The 15526-nt window shown below is 35.5% G+C and overlaps 1 protein-coding gene across 9 annotated transcripts in view; it reads right to left on the reverse strand.

Moving 5' to 3' along the window:
* The window catches only part of TBL1XR1 (TBL1X receptor 1), a 150217-nt gene that overhangs the window by 50934 nt on the left and 83757 nt on the right, over window positions 1–15526 (reverse strand). For 4 of the 9 annotated variants that reach the window (XM_045850946.1, XM_045850940.1, XM_045850943.1 and 1 more), the window contains one exon: window positions 10596–10712. The exons of the other annotated variants lie outside the window; for them this stretch is intronic. The gene's annotated coding sequence lies outside the window, so the exon portion shown is untranslated. The remainder of the gene's footprint in view (window positions 1–10595; window positions 10713–15526) is intronic. 9 annotated transcript variants of the gene reach the window in all.

Here is a 15526-nt window from a genome sequence, read left to right on the forward strand (position 1 = left end):
ACTCCATAATCACACTGAGGTTCTGTCTCCTTCCTAAATAGTCTATAACCTGACTGGGTTGGATCAACTGCAAAGACAGATTTTCAGCAGTATCTTATTAAAAGGTACTTCTTTCATTTCATAGTAAATACATTTCACTGCTAACAATGTCCAAAGTGCTCAAAATTAAAAACCAGATTTATTATCTTTATCAAGCCCATAACATGTTTGATCACTTTTTTATTTAGTATAGAAATTAGGTCTCAAAGTTAGGCCTGTAGATCCATGGGTTTCTCAAGATTTTTTAAAAGGTGAAGTCAAAATTGTTTTTGTAATGTTATTAAGACATTACCTGCCTTTTTCATGTAAGTAACATTTACAATGATGTTATAAAGCGGGTAAAATCAAGGCAGGAAGAACACCTTACTCTCTTAGTAGTCATTATATTCTTCACCACCATGCATTCGAAAAAAAAAAAAATCCACAAAAATTCTTCACTGAAGAATTTCCCTGATGCAAGAAAAAAGAAAAAAAATGCTTACTTTATTAATGTCTTAATCCTCAAATAGGATACACATACTTTAATATCCTATGTAACAAAACATTCAGTACACATAAAAGCACTTTGTTGCATGCTAAAATGATGAGTCTCAAAGAAAAGCACTGTGCTATCTGAACTGAGAGCTGAACTGACCACTTTTTTTCATGGAATGTCACTTTTACTTAGAAGAACAACTGACAGAGTATGGTTTTTCAGACTGAGAATTTTGCAGGCATTTTATTACAAATAAAGTGAAACCATCACTTTATAGAAATTAACTAACAGTATGTGTTGGCAGGGGTAAAACTTAAGCTTTTAAGAGAAAATTAGTACTTGGAAATGTTACCAGCCATCATGAGTTTGATTGAGAGCCTCCCAATACTATACTCTAATGAGATCAATGGTAATATTAATGAGTCTGATTTTTAAATATTATATAATTGACACATGGAAGGCCTGCATAACCCAATGAATAAATATTTCCCCACTGACCAGTACAAAATTATGTATGAGAAACCATTCATTCAAAGTTCAAGAGAGACCAATGGATTTTAATGACTAGAATATAAAATGTTGGCTGACACAATTTGACATCTTGCATTACAACTAACCCTCAAGAAACTATCCACTTGTTGAAATTTGGTGTAGTATCAAAGAACATCATCCAAATTTATTGAAAAAATATGCATTTTGATTTGAAATATTTACAATTATTTATCTTTGCAGGGTCAGTTTTCATATATTTTGACAACACTAATGTATCTCCACATGTGACTACAGAAGCAAATGTGAGAACACAGCTGTCTCTTATGTGGCCAGAGATTAATAAAGATTTGAAAAATGTAAAACAATGCCACTCTTCTCATGAAAATTTTTCATTTTGGAAAACAGCTGTCTTTCATAAAATGTATTAGGGATGGGTTTACTGTAATGTTAAAATGTGTTAGTAATATAAAATTTCAGTTTAACTTTATGATACAGCCAATATCAATAGCTATAACCCACATAAACAAAAGTTCTTTGGAGTCATTATTAAATTAAGAATGTAACAAGGTACTAAAACCAAAATGTTTGAGGCCTGAGAGTCTAAAAATTGATTTCCTCTTGGCAATATTGGTGCTAATCTTTTTGGTAAAGTCCAAGAGTGTCCCTGAAGAATCAGACCTCTTAAACCACACTACTGTTCAGACTGTAGCATGACCTAAATCTTCAGTTTGACTTCTATTATATTCATGTTGAAATATATGTAAGGTATTCAGTAAATTTACACCTAATAAACAAAAAAAAAATACTTAAAATATATAACATCCTCATGCAAAAGTTCTAGTTTTGGTAAAACCTATGGAGTCTACCAACTAAAAGTTGGAGTGAAATTGACAAACTTTCTGACACTATGCCTCTGTAAATGGACTTCTAGATAATCCCACTTGATTCAATAATTTTACTGAGATTTAGTTTATCATTTAATCAACATTTACTGAGTGCTAATATGCCTGGTACTGTTCTAGTTCCTGAATACTGTAATAACACAGAACTCCATTAAGATAAAGAATGATGCTGTGAATAGGCTTCACAGGCAAATTTCAGATTGTGTGCCTTTCTACCAAATTCTACTATATAAAGCTGCAGAAAAGGTGTGGAGGCCGTGCCACAGAAGCACACTGCCACATCACATGTCCTTCTCTCACAGTGCAGCCCACACTGTCTGGCAGGTTTGCCCAGCCTCACCACCTGTGTTAACTGGTAAGGTTCCAAAGGGCTGCACTCTCTTTCCCACCAACTGAAACACAGAGCTGGTGTCTAACGGCCTTTATTTTCCAAAGAGAAGGCACTGAAAACTACACACAGTGGCAGCCATCTTCACCATATACATGAAAATAAAGAATGCAGGACTTGGGCACTATAAAATCCAGTCCATACATATTCAGTCTGTTAGCTACATCAGCAACACAGTGGACAGCTGAGCAACAAATCTGAAGTTCTTTACAGCCAGATTCCCTCCCAGGTTACACCTGGTACAAATTCCATACGTGCCCCACATTTACACTCTGAGGACTCAAAGGAACAGAGGAGATGCAGGGAGTCGAGGACATCCAGGGAATAGAAACACACCTGTGTTTAATAATGGCAAGTAACTGTTCCACAGTAATTTTGCTACTCCTACCCATATCAATAATTGTTGTGGATGTACTAGAGGAAATTCAAAATGGGGCTTCCATCCTTTTCAAATATTTGTATATAAAAGCTATTATTTGTCAGCTGGAGAAGCCTAGGCAGAATTGCTGAGTAAATGCAGTTCTTGCAAGGATTTCCCACCATCCCTTTCTCCAGACTATTACAGAGCACTCCAATCAATATCAACATCACTGAACATGCAACAGCCAGATGGTTTATGCCTCATGGTATGGTGCAAAAGGGAAAAGACGACTTCATCATGAAACCTAAAAATGAATTTAATCAAGCCTCTAACTACCACTTTACAGAAATTATAGGACTACAGTACAATGTGTTAGCAATACCACAAAGACGCAATTAGACAAATCCAGAACATGGGATATTCAACAGAATAAATGAATAAATGTCTTCTACCAGTAAGTGGAAGAAACTTCAATTTAGCAACCAAAAGCGGTGTGTAGACCTTACTTGGGTTCTGATTAAAACTATCTGAAAATGTCATTTGGGAGACAAAAAAATAATCATAATTCCCTTTACTGCTTCCAGTTTCTCCTAAGGCTTGTATCTTTTCCGGACCATTGTAACATGTGAAGTTGAGCCTGTTCTCTATATTAATGGGAAGGGTAAGGGAAGCTATATATAAGGATGAGGACAGTGAGTGTAAGACAATACAGCAACTCTTATTTCATATTTAGCAGGCAGCCTAGTCTTTTGATCCTTACTTTGTGTAAAGATCCCCATTTGACTATGGAATACTGGGCTCGACTCTGTTTTCTCTGAAAAGTCAACAGCTCCAGAGTGATAACCTGCTATGAGTTTATCCAGACATACTCCCAGAATTTTCATCAGAAACATACCATTTACTGTCAATTTGCTGATCAATTTACTGTTTCCCAAGTAAAGGTATTAGAATGGCCTTATTCCTTCAACATTAATGCAAACAGATGCCAGGTGCTCCATAAAGAGCTTTAACGAAACAAAACCCGAAGGCAGAACAGTGGTGTGCGGAAGCACTGGAGCTTCTCTTCCCACCCCTCCCAACCTCACGGCTTTCTCGGAGAAGGAAATTTAGAGAGAAGAGGATGCTGTGTAGTCAACTTCAGAATCGGTTTGATACATACTGAAAGTACTCCATTAAGTAATTAGCAGTAAACTTTTTTGAATACCATATGGCAATCAGATTTTAATCTTTGATTTATCTCAATCATGTAACTAAAAAGTACTCTTTTTTTGCAAAACAAATAGAAGGGAAAAAGTCCTTCAAGAGATATGAAGCTGTTTGGGCCACAAATCTAAAAAACACCCAACCTCAATTAAAACATCTACTGTTATAATAGCTTTATTGTAATAAAATGTTATACATAAAATATGTTACAATGAAACAGAGGAGAACCTCTACTCCTGTGCTAGATTCTGGTTACTTTATCAGGTATCACTGGGTTTATTCAGTGTGAAAGGCTTTAAATCTACTCTTGGCCAGCAGATAGGAGTCTGGAATTATTTCCCTGCTAGAACTAAAAGAATGTCCCTTCTTTTCCATTATGTAGTAGGAATGGGCTCACCTTGTTTTTCTGGGTTTTGTTTCTTTGGTCGTCCCTCCTTATACTAGTGGTAAAGAAAGATTTCAGGGCATTACTTACAACAACAACAAAAAAAGCAGCTAGAGGTATGGCAACAAATGAAAGCACTCTTTTCAAAATTAATTTTTTATTTATATAGAACATTAAACTAAAGAAACAATACTGGATTGAATAATGTGTAGGATAGGTAAGATTTTTCAAACACTGTGGTGACTCAACAAATACTCTAGGAATGACAAGTTATTCACATTCATTAAAGAAAAATGAAAGCTACTTAAGAGCAGACAGTTGATCATTATTATTTACTATTGTACTTGTGTCTAGAATATAGACTGACTCACAAAAGCACTCCATTATTATTTGCTGGAAGAAACAACAACAACAAAAAAAACCACCTCTTTTTTTTTAAACTAGTCAGAAGTATTTTGAAAGACCAAAAAATGATCTTCACTGATGACTAAAAGTCCATGGTCTTTCTCACCCATTCCCATCTTGATCTCCGTTACCTTCTCTATTTTTATAAGTTCTATCTCCATATATCTTTGGCCAAACATTAAATACAAAGAAAAAGATCCACACTCCAGTTCTAGATGACCGGGTTCTTGCTTAGTGTGATGTATCAAAATCACCTGAGGCATCTTTTTCAAACTAATGTCATGAACTTTGTGACAACTCTAAATGGTCTTAATTAAGTTTTAGCAACTAAGAGGTACAGCCCAAGCACGTGTATTTTTAAAAGTTCCTCAGGTCATACAAACTATGCCTTGCATCATGCCACATACTCTAAAATTTCTCTACCTTTAAATCCTGTAACTGTAAAACAAATCAAAGTATGTATACACTCTGCACACACATACAACTTTTAAGGCAAACTTCTTAAATCTCTGAGCTACCCAGTTCCTAACTGAACAGGTTTTCGTGATCACCTCAGTTACCCACACTTCTCAGTGCCCTCAAATACAACATCATCCTCCTGGACTATATCTGCTCTCCCTCCAATTTCATGTGAATCTAGTGATCAAACATTTCAACATCAGATGCTACGACCTTCGCATTCAGCCCAAGTAGTCCTGCCAATTCTTCCTGAGCATCTGTAACGTATGTAAAGTTCAAACAATGATGGTATCCAAAATCATTTTGCCCCTCTGAGCCATTTGACATTTTATTATGCTTTTAATTCCTTATCAAAATTTCCATGATGGATTTTCAAAAATTTTAATTTTCCTCAAGGACCTCATCTCATTGAAAGCCCCTCAATCAGTCAAAGGTCACTTTGCTTCTTTAGTAAAAGTAATCAGAACCTCCCTGACTTTTTGCTCACTTCAAAATCTTTATTTTTTATTCACCATACTATTTTTAAGGTTTTATTTATTTATTTTTGGAGAGATGGGAACGGAGAGGGGGAAACACCATGTACAAGAGAAACACTGATTGGTTGCCTCCTGCACACCCCCAACTGGGGAGTCAACCTGCAACCAGGCACGTGCCCTTACCGAGGAATCCAACCAGCAACCTTTTGGTTCGCAGGCTGGCATTCAATCCACTGAGGCACACCAGGCCAGGGCTATTCACCATATTTTGTGCTGACTTGCTGAAAAAGAAAAAATATATATAAAAAAGAAAAAAACTATCTCATATAATCTTCTGGGTCTTCTAGCTAAATCACTAATGCTTTGTAAAGGAACTGGATACAGCAACTGATGAAAACAGTAGCTTTTCTCTATTCTGGTAATAAGCACCTAAAAATACAGATGAGAAAATAAATATTCCATTTATAAGAGCAAAAAACAATTAAGTATTTACCAAGAAGTTAACAAAATAGGCACAGGATTCAGGTGAGTCAACATAACGTTCTACTGAAAGATACAAGACTTGAGCAAGGGAAAAGGATGGATTGCTGTGCAGACTTTTGCTGTCACAAGTGACTATCCATCTGAAAGAAAATAAAAGCGGGCCCCCATATTTTACTATAAAAAATAAATCATAGATGGACTTAGTACTTAAATATTTTGTACATGTGTGAATATACATGTACATGTATACATACTGCAGATATACATCGTAATTAAACATGTAATAATACATGTTTCACCTAGAGAGCTGGGGAAACATCTTTTTAACCAACACTAGAAACTCAAAAAGACAAAAAAGAGCCATATCTGAGTACATAAAGATTTACTAGTTATCAAGGAAATAACATGTCCAAGTAACAAAGACTAAAATTATACTCGTTAAAATATAAGAGATTTGATATTTCTGGCAGAAATATGAGGAAAGGTTATTCTCATTTACTGCAAATGGAAATGTGAAGCCCTTTTGAAAAACAATCTGACAACCTTTTCTTAAAAGTAAACACATTAGCCCCGTCTGGTGTGGCTCAGTGGTCTGAGTGCCAGCCTGCAAACCGAAAGGTCACTGGTTCAATTCCCAGTCAGGGCACACACCTGGGTTGTAGCCCAGGTCTCTGAGAGGCAACAGATCTACATTATCCCTCCCTCCCTTCCCTGCCTCTAAAAAATAAATAAATAAACTCTTGTTTTAAAAAAAGTAAAAATATTGGACTGGGTCATACATTTGCTCCTTTTTGTCAGGTTCAAATGATTAAACACTTAAAAATGCCATGTAGCCCTGGCTGGTGTAGCTCAGTGGATTGAGTACGGGCTGCGAACCAAAGTGTCGCAGGTTCAATTCCCAGTCACGGTACATGCCTGGGTTGCAGGCCATGACCCCAAGCAATCACATATTGATGTTTCTCTCCTTCTCCCTCTTTCTCCCTCCCTTCCCTCTCTAAAAATAAATAAATAAAATCTTTTTAAAAATGCCATGTAGTTCATCTAATGCACATAACTGTGCAAACTAGAGAAATGAAAGCACAAGTTCCTAAAGATGTTTATTTTAGCATCACTCTTTTTTAGTGTCCAAAAAAAAAAGTCTATTCAAGGGAGAGCACCAAAATAAGATTGTGATACACTGATGATATTCACGGATTATAAGACTTAAAGATAATAAACTGGTGAGGGGAACACTACAACAAGTATGATCACATTCATGCATTTAAAGCAAAAGAAATGTGCATTGTATAAAGAAAAAATATTTTTGTTGTTAGTTTTGCTTTTGATCTTATGGACTCTAAATAACTTTATTACTAATCACATCCAAATTCAAAAGGTTTTCATACTTAACTCCCAGGCCTTGCCATTTCCAGCATTTGTGAAGACCGAAAAGAACAGCCAACATTTAAACTTCCAACATTTGACTTCCTAACTCTGTCCTCTCTCCTCTCACTGGCTTTTCTTCCTGCCCTAGTATGTGTACAGCTGACTTCTTGGTAGCCCTTTAATCTTCACTCTTCTCTCCCACTATCGATTTCATCCACCCTGAAGAATTAGACAATGACCATGTAACACACACCTCCCAACCTATCCCTCCCCACAGATGGAGCCCTTTTGAAACACAATCTGACAACCTTTATTCCAGCTGACTGGGGCATAAATCCTCTTTACAGAATCTTATAACTCAGCATTATCTGGGAATATGTATGCCCTAGGACCCCAAATTTGTTTCTCTTCTTGCCCATAACTATCACTGATTCTACCATTTACCAACTTCAGTATCATGTTGGATTTAACTTCCTATCTCAGCTTTCATCTGCACTCTTTGATTCTATCTTCCATTACCTATCCAAAACCACTTTCAGCCATGCCTTCCCTTTCTACAGCTCCTATCACCAGTACTACAATAGTCTCAAAGTCTCCTAGTCACTTCCTTTTATCTTCTGACACCTAGACACAAAACATAACTCTGACTGTGTTATACATATTTTACTGCTACCTATTAGCTTCCACATTCACTCTAAACCTTTAAGCCAGGTATTTAAGTTCTCCAGTCTATGGTCTCAAAGTATCTATCTAGCCACACAGCACCTTCCTTAAATGTACCCTTCAGATGAAGACAGATGTTCCTTGACTTTTGATGGGGTTAGGATCCAATAAACCCATCATAAGGTGAAAATACTATTAAGTTGAAAATGCATTTCAATACACCCAACCTACTGAACATCATTATGTGCTCAGAAAACTTACATCAGTCTACAGTTGGGCAAAATCATCCCTCTGCCACGGTGCAGCATCACAGGTGTTTCAAGCCACATATTTATGGAGAAATATCAAATTCAAATTTCAAAGTACAGTTTCTACTGAAAGCCTCTGTTTTCACATCATTGTAAAGTTGAAAGTTTTTAACTTGAACAATCATAAACCAGGACCATCTGTATATCTGTATCATTCTAACATCCAACAAATTCCCACACTCCTGCTTTTTAGCTCTTTGTTCCAAATACAAGTGCTGAAATTCACCCATTCTTCTTCAAATGTCGTCTCCTTATAAGGCCTATTCAAATGCCAACATTAAAGATGGCTGCGTACTTTCCTTCTGTACCCCAAACACAGTATTTTCACTTTGTAAAATAGGTAGAATGTTTATGTTTTCTTTTGAAGGCTACTGCTTTTGCATAAATAAAAGTCATTTTAAATTCCCTGAGCTGCAGTTTTTTGTTCTGTTAAAAAAAAAAAAGTAAAATCTAATCTACAAACCTCATGGGTAGGCAGAAATGCATGAAAAAGCAGTTTATAATTTAAGTGTTAAAATTGTTATTGTATTACCTTTTATTATGCATATTTGTTTTTTCAACCACTACCAAACTATTAAACATTTAAAAGGCAGTCTGTTCTTTATAGCCTAACACCCAACACATAGTAGCTGTTCAAATATTTCTTTAAAACCTTCGTACGTCGTAAAATAACTCTCTGCTCCAGCATAAAAAATATAATCTAAGCACAATTTATATACCATTATGCCTTGATCAAAATAAAGCATCTAAAATAAGCCAGTCAGAGAAAGATAAATACCATATGATCTCACTCATATGTGGAATCTAATTAACAATCTGAACAAACAAGCAAAACAGAGACAAACTCATAGAGAGGTGGATGACAGCTAAGTGGAGAGGGGGTGGGGAGAGCTGGAGGGAGTGAGCAAAAAGGAAAAAGGACTTGTGGACATGGACAACAGTGTGGCAATGGCAGAAGAGAGTATGAGGGGACTAAATGGTAATGGGGAAAAATAAAAAATTTTTTAGAAAAAGCGTCTACAACCCTTCTCCCCACAGGCATCTCTTCAGGAAAACTACTATTACGTAACACATCTAGACCTCTGATTTAGTCCACCTGAAACACAGTTTAATGGTAGGTAGAGGGGGACCCTTTAGAATGGCTGATAAATAACTAAGTAGGTCAAAGTATTTGTTTGTGTGATTGTGATGGTGGTATTCTATCCAACCTAACAAATTTATCAAAGATCCATAGTTAAACATTAGTGCTTTAATTTACCATAAAATTCAGAAATTCTAAAGGCTAACATAATGGCTGTATCAGTGACATGAAACAACAGATTTTTTTTAAAAAGTAAATACATAAGAGAAGCATGTTAATTTTCATTAAGCTGAAAGATTTTTTCTCTTTTACAAAAGGAAAAATTAATTATGGACAATGATTACAAACATTTTTAAAAAATGGAAGAGAGAGTAGAAATGACTCTGGTCCTACAGAAATCTGTAAATAATAATGTAAGAGAACTTGGAAGTCTGTGAGTTACCACTGAAAACCATATAAGCCTGTAATAGCTTGTTAAAAAAGACAGCGACCTGCACCTGCTAGGGTGCTGTCTAAAGGACATGAAAACTACTTTTAAAGAGGCTATCACTAGCCAGAAATGGGACAATTTTTGAGAAAAATAGAGAAAAGTAACTCATCGATAGAGAAAAATAACTCAATGACCTCAAACACAAATGTGTTTAAATCCGTGAGGTTTTAAGATAAACCATTTTTATTGCAATTATGTCGTGCCGTTGGCTAGTATTTCTTGGCATTTTATTTCACAAAAAATTGCACTCATATCTGCTCTTAGATCTCCTATCTATACTCTCGTTCTTACTTGTAATTCATTTATAAAATCTAAAATTACAACTCTGCAAATCATTCCTGTTATAAATTTTAATCTACTATTGCTAACAGTGCCTGGAAAGGCTACCGTAGTCACTACTAAGGAACCTTCTTACTGAGAATTTAACTCAAAATTAATGGTCAAATGCCCAGAAGAAGTAGCAGCAAAATAAAAAGTCATGAGTAACTGGACTGTGTTATGCATCAAAACAGGTACAGACAAAAAAGGAAAATGAAGGGTTTGACAGGAATGATGAACAGCAGCTGATGAGAGAAGCAAACCACTTTGTGTGTTCATTTAACAACAACAAAAAAGCTCACCCTGTATGTGATGTTGCTGAGCTCCATAAACAAACATCGGGCAGCATGATGCAATAGAAAGAGTCCTGGACTGAGTCAGGAGGCCTCTGTTCTAGCCCAAGGCCTCAGTTTCCTCATCTGTAAAATGAGGGTGCTGAATTAGATAATCTGAAAGGGCTCCTCTAGCTTTAACGTTGAGGGATTCTATGAATTTAGGAAAAAGCAATAAAATGTAGGACTTTTGTTAACAGTGAAGTTTAACTGTTAACTTTGGAAACAGCAGGTGGAAAAACAGAGGAAAAGAATTTTCATAAAATTTTGAAATGCAAAAAGCAATTACCTTCTGACTCATAACTGCTGTAAAGGTTTTTATGCTATCCCAGCCTTAGTACCATTCTCTCACCTAAGATGGATTAGTTATGAGTGACCAAATTATGACCTGAAAAAAATGTATTCACCTTTGGCTAGCCAGACTGCTCGAGTCAACAGTACAGGAAACAGTACAGGAACACCTTTGGGCTAGTAATGATTTCACATGACAATGCATCTCATAACTGTCCTTGGCTAAGTAACTGAATCAAGAGTGAAATGACACACACAAAATTATTAAATTAAACAATTATTTAATATGCAATAAAGCAATAATTTTATTTGTGATATCCTTCTTTGCTAATGAGTGTATTTTTTCTATGCAATAATTTTTTCTGGTGAGGTCTCAAAACAGAACCTGGCTTCTGCTGACAACACAGCAACTGAAACAAATGATCCCCCTCCCCCAGTGACACACAGAAACATGGAAACGGGTGTCTGTGTCTGAGTTGCCATACTGACAGAAACCAAGCTTCTTATCAGTAACAAATAATAGAAATGCTCTGGTGCCTCAGAAAAAATGGTGATTTCCTAACTGTAATTTCCTAAATACAATTAGCTGCCTGGTTCTAGCTATTCCTCCAAGGTCTAACTGAATTGTAAGTTTTAAGTTCATAGGTCAGTTGATATTCTACTTTATACTTATTTATTTTTTGCTTATATTGATGCTAAGGTTCTGACCTGGCAGGCTTAAAATTCCAGGGACAAGAGAACCAATAAACATATCTCAATAACAAAAAAATCTATCAAAAGTCTATTCTATTAAAAGAAACAATAACTACATTTAAAAGACATAAAGAGTGGGCTGGAATGGGAGTAAAAGGGAGAAAACTGTACTTGAACAATGATTAAAATAAAATTTTAAAAAAGACATAAAGATATAATGAAACATTCAATAAAAAACTTGTTTTTAAAGCTTGTTTTATGCAAATTACCTAAGGGATTATAAAATAACTTGACATCCACACAATTTCATTAATTATTCATTTGAACATTTCACCTTGGCAATACAGTACCTAATATGTTATTCAGAATCACTAATAAAATTTCTCTGGTTGGTAGAAACAAAGGCAAAAATAAAACAGTCTTCATTGTAATGAAATTTGATCTTGGCTAGTCTAAAAATGTTTATGACATCCATGTGTGTCTGAGATACAAAGTGAAACAAATTTTTTCTTCATATTGAATATATTTTCCATTTTAATTTGGGTATTTTGATTCATCATCCTAATGAACTGATTAAAATAACCTTAAACTTAATGGCAAAAAACAGAATCAGGATAGATATGCAAAGCATACTTCAGGGCTCTATTTTGAGCACCAGCTGTTCTTAGCAGTTTTCTCCATGACTTTTCAGAGAGGCTTAAACATTACCTTACTAACTAATAAAGATACGTATGATAAGATAGTATTACTTGTGTTGTTTTCAGCCAATGATGCACAGTGTAAAACAAGTCCTGCAGAATGTAGGACTGAACTGGTCTTGGGTGAAACACTCTTCTCTAGGATGGCCTTGGCACTGAGATCAGCAGTTAAAGGAGAATGTGATGTTTAAAGTGACTAGTTGTCATGTCATGTGACACCCACCAGATTGTCCCTACTGAATTTCTATCTATAGAACATAAATACATTTGTAATTCTTTCCACCACTCATACAAATCACACAATTTTCTCAAAGACCAACACTCTAAAACATTGGTAATACAGAACTCCTGGAACAATACAAATGGCAAGAGCTGGGCACAACATAGCAGCCCATCTGCTTTGAGGAAGTTATAATACTTAGAAAAGGTGGTAATTCTTTTCATTAATGCAATATTACTAGGAAGATAAAAAAACCAAAGACCAAAATAAATCCAAATCTGACTATTTCAGGTTATTAGAAAAATACGAAGCCATTAAGGAATCAAGTGATTACACATACATTTTATTTTCTAAAATATATTAACTGCTTAGTTTTGTTGGAAGTTCTCATTTCAGGACTGGGGAAGAAAAACTGGCTATACAATTTTTAAGTGATTGAATTAATGGTTGAAATATCACATCTCATAATTACAATTTATATTTTAATTTTATTTTTTGCTCATTCTCGCCCACTTACAACTTATTCTGATGTGTACATTTTAAAAATTTAGCCTATCAGAATAGATTTCCTAAGAGTAAATTAAAGGAGAAAAAATGAATTACTGTTTTATAAAGGTTATAGTTAATATCGGATATTTTGTCCATGTTTTAATAGCACTGTGTTTGTGTCTCAGAACTTTATGAAAAAAACCCAAAATTTTGAAACAATGATTTTTGCTTTTCAACCCAACAACTCAGTAATATATTGTTAACCATATTCCCAAAATACAGATGATTTTTCAAAACAAATTCTAATCATCCAATCTGGCTAACAATTCCAGTATAAAAAATAAGCAATTGTCCTTCTCTGAAAAATGAATACATTACATTAAAAAAAAAAGTGTCCAAAGCTATACTTCATAAATGACAATTGGTCAACTAAAAAAAATGGAAAGAGAATCTAGTAATTTTCTCTAATAGCATTTTCAAAACTTGTTCAAAATAAGCAACCCCAGGGATTCCATCTCCCATTAATCATACTTGACTCTGAGCATATTCTAATTATGTATCCATTCCATCCCCTCAGCATACTCTAATTATGTATCCATTCCCTCAGAATTTATGTATTATAAATTATCTTAATGAGTCTTTGCTATGTCACTTTGAAGTAATCAAATTATCATGTGGATATGTTTTGTCTTACCTCTTTTATTGTTTATATTTCTGCATCATTCTGCACCCTACACTGTTCAGAGCTCCATGCACAGGCAGAGAAGTGGTAAACTCAAACTATTTTCAAATATAAAGAAATAATATCAAGTTTGATAAAAGCCACTGAAAACAACATATTAACAAGAAGAATCTGGTTTAGAGAAATATTACCTAGTAGTATCTTTATAATATTTTGCTATAAAAATTTACATACTGAAGAATTAAAAGAACTATACCAAAAATATGAACCCAGCCACCACCAAAGACCTTAAAATTAGCATTTCTTTGTATTGGTTTTGACACATCTATTAATTGGTCTCAATTTTTGGAGCATTTCAAAAGAAGCTGCAGACCTCAGTATAATTCTACCATATATTTTTCACCTTGCCTATCACTAACTATAGCAAAGTATTTAATATGGTTTTTCTTTAAAGAAAAAAAAAACTTTACACAAAATACAATGGATACATACTAGGTGTACCATTCAATGAGTTTTGACAAATGAATATGCTCAAGTAACCAAACTCCCTAACAGAACACAGGATATTATTACCACTGCCCTAAGAAGTTCCCAAGTGCCTTTTCCCACTCAATCCCTGTCCCCAAAACCCAGGCATCATTTCTAAGCCATGACAACTACTTTTTTTTTTGACAACACAATTTAGTTGTTTCCTCCACCCCATATTTTGAGCAGCTAAAATGTGCCTGTTGTTTTTTTAGGACATCGTATAAATGGAATTATACACTAATGTTCTGTTTTATGGATGGCTACTCAGCGTAGTGTTTTCAAAGTTTCTGCAGGCATTGATAAATAGTTTGCTCCTCTCCATTGCTCAGTAATATTCTGTTGTACTAATGTAGCACAGTTTACCTATTCTCATGCTGACAGACACCTAAACTGTTTCCGGGTTAGGGAACAACGCTGTATTTGGCAGCATTTAGACACAGTATTTGGTACCCTACTCTGTGGTTCTAGGATACCCTCCCTCTTCCTGCTGCTGACTCCTTACTCTGCAACTACTGTGTAGTTAGTTCTGAACTCCGCCTGATTTCCTCAAACCAGTGAGACTGCCAACAAGCCAGCAGGCGACTGTCCTCAGTCAAAACCATGAGGAAGCTCACCAAAGCCAGTCCAGTTTCTACTCATTTTTGCTTCTTCTACAGTGTCCTCATAATGGTTTTTGTTCATTTGTTATCCAGAGAGTGTGGTCATGGTTTGTAGATTTATCTGACAGGAGGCACTACTCCATTTTTTGAATTCTACCTTCCTGTTATTCTTCTGAGCATACTTGCTATAAAGACTGTAACTGACATACCTATTTGGGGCAGGGGTCCCTCAAAAGCTTGATTAAGTCAGTCCTTTCGATCCAAAAGAGCCAAACTAGACCAGGAAAAGATGCTTCTGGGTGCTGCTAAGTATGAAAGCTGAAGGACGGGAACCCTGTACTTCTGTGTATGAACCAGCAAAGCCCCAAGTTCATCCTAAGGTGTCTACGCAGAAACACACCCAAAGAAGCTAAGATTTCGAGAGCTAGAGATGTAAGTAAGCCACTGTGTACGTTCTACATTACTCCTGAGTGCTACCTGTGAGGTGAAAACCAAAGCAGCTTAGCAATAGCCTTGAAAAATGACCTAACATTGCAACCGCTGCCCACACTACAGTGAGACAGAACTTGTAGTCTCAACCCAACCATGCTGATCACCCGCTTTAATCAAAAGGAAAAATCATTCTCCCAAGAGGATATAATGAAAAATTACTCAACACACAACAATCATATACTAATCTGGATATGATCCAGGCATGAGAA

Source organism: Phyllostomus hastatus, unplaced genomic scaffold (assembly GCF_019186645.2).
Source record: "Phyllostomus hastatus isolate PE091 unplaced genomic scaffold, TTU_PhHast_1.1 phas_contig_86, whole genome shotgun sequence".
Taxonomy (NCBI): domain Eukaryota; kingdom Metazoa; phylum Chordata; class Mammalia; order Chiroptera; family Phyllostomidae; genus Phyllostomus; species Phyllostomus hastatus.